Genomic DNA, 2,273 nt, shown 5'->3' with positions numbered 1-2,273 from the left:
TGTCTGTTGGCTGTCTGTATGTCTTCTTTCGAGAAGTATCTATCCATGTCTTTTGTCCACTTTTTAATGGGGCTGTTTGTTTTTTTTTTCCTTTTGGCACGTTTGAGTTTCTTATAGACCCTGGATGTTAGGCCTTTGTCAGATATACAGTTAGCAAATATTTTTTCCCATTCTGTGAGCTGTCTCCCCATTCTTTGATGGCTTCTTTTGCTTTGCAGAAGTCTTTCAGTTTGCTCAGGTTCAACTTATCTATCTTATCCCTTTTGACATGGATACCTGGTATTTTGATCAGGAATTGGTTGCCTACTTGGATTCCCATAAGGGCGTCTCCTGTGTTTTCTAAGATTCTTATAATTTGAGGTTTTGTGTTTAGGTCTTTGATCCATTTTGAGTTGAATTTTGTGTATGGTGATAGGTTGGGATCCTGTTTCAATCTTCTGCATATGGTCAGTCAGTTTTCCCAGCACCATTTACTGAATAGGTTCTCCTCTCCCCAGTGGTTGGTGGTGGAGACTTTGTCAGAGAGAAGTTGGTTGAGAAATTGAGGTTTTTCTTTTTTTCCTGAAAACAAATTTTATTAATTTATTTATTTAGAGTTGGAATCTCACTCTGTCACCCAGACTGGAGTGCAGTGGCATTCTCCTGGCCACTGCAGCATCTACCTGCTAGGCTCCGGTGATCCTTCCACCTCAGCCTTCTTAGTATCTGGAACTACAGGCGTGCGCTACCACGCCCGGCTAATTTTTTGATTTATTGTAGAGGTGAGGTCTCGCCAAGTTGCCCAGGTGGGTCTTGAACCTGCAGGCACAGGCAATCCACTCACCTCGGTCTGCCAAAGTGCTGGGATTACAGGCTGAGCCTGGCCAACAAGTTTTATTTAAATAAGGGTTTAAATACATTATACATAACGGTATAACCGAGGGGGGAAAAAATCCAGAAACCAGTTGTTACTTCACATGGCATTGGTTTCAGGTTTGTTCCCTTGTCAAAAGTTTAACTGAGAGAAGGCTGGTCTCACATTCTAGTGTTAGGACATCCCTCAGCTAGATATGTCTGGTGAGGAAGACCTCTGTGGCAAGGCAGACATGCTATCACCCCGGGAAGGGGGCCACTCTGACCTCTGCCCGGCTGGTTGGGATGGAGAGACCAGGCATCTCTCTTTCACAGCCAAAGGTTCCCTTTAAGGGCAAATCCTCACGTCATCCTCTCCTCTCGGGTTCACCGAGGCTCATTCTGGTGGTGACAATCTTTCAGGCCAGGGAACTCTCCAGAGAGAAAACTGAGGAACTTCTGGCCAGACATAGTTGTCTGTGATCCTAGGGCTCTGGGCTTGGTTGAAATATCACGTTATTGCTTTGTTTCAAGCTTGACCCTGCCAGGCACCTCCTGCTTGACCTCTGTTTAAATGAGGGACTTCCAGACTAGACAGCATGGCTCTTTTCAGCTTATTGCCTGAAGGAGTTACACTAGTCCAGGTTAAAAGCAGACCCCAAATGGTTACATTATACAAGCTGTGAGGTTTTAAAATTTGTGACAAGGGACAGAAGGGAAATTCTACTCATTGCAAGGATATCCTTACTTAAGGTTCAATGAGCCACAAAAGCACTTAAAACCCATGAACCTTCAACTGATTGTCCTTAGCCAGTCCGATCTCTATGAGGAACTGGCATGTGTTCTTGCGCTGGTCACCCTGTAGCTGAATTGCTTCTCCATATTCTGGATGCTCAATTACAGTACCATTGCAGGCAAATTTCTTCTTAAATGCCTTCACTAGTTTCTTTTTATCGTAATCATCAGTGATCCCTTGGATGGTAGTAAGGGTCTTCCTGCCATTTTCACTGTTGAATTCTCATAAGGATATAATCCTCAGTGCCAGCAGGAAGCAGGTTATCATCCCTACTTGCATCAGCAAAGGGGTCAAAAGAGTGGAGGTTCTGGATAGCAGACATACGATGCGATTCCTTTTCCTCGGTGGAAAGTGTCTGCGGAAGGTGGTGGAGGGAGAAGACGGGCAGGGGGGACGGAGCGTTGGGAAGCGAGGGGTCTCAAGGGGAAGGCTTCTGAGTCCTTGTTGGGGGCTCAGTGACTGGGGAGGTTTTTCATCCATAATCTCTATCCTGTTCCATTGGTCTATATCCCTATTCTTGTACCAATAGCAGGCTGTTTTTGATTACTGTAGCCTTATAGTAAAGTTTAAAGTCTGGAAGTGTGATACCTTCTACTTTGTTTCTTTTGCTGGAACTATTTTGACTATTCATGGTCTTTTATGTTTC

The 2,273-nt window shown here is 44.6% G+C and overlaps 1 pseudogene across 1 annotated transcript; it reads right to left on the bottom strand.

The window, feature by feature from the left end:
* Positions 1-1,198: 1,198 nt before the first annotated feature.
* Positions 1,199-1,949, bottom strand: LOC103255585 (annotated as a pseudogene). The gene has a single exon (XR_002481691.1). The product of XR_002481691.1 is annotated as a eukaryotic translation initiation factor 1 pseudogene (transcript).
* Between the last annotated feature and the right edge of the window lie 324 nt (positions 1,950-2,273).

This window comes from Carlito syrichta, unplaced genomic scaffold, assembly GCF_000164805.1.
Source record: "Carlito syrichta isolate Samal-C Ts95f unplaced genomic scaffold, Tarsius_syrichta-2.0.1 Scaffold288280, whole genome shotgun sequence".
NCBI lineage: Eukaryota > Metazoa > Chordata > Mammalia > Primates > Tarsiidae > Carlito > Carlito syrichta.
Note: the sequence above shows the minus strand (reverse complement) of the source record. Positions and strands in the feature narration are given on the sequence as shown.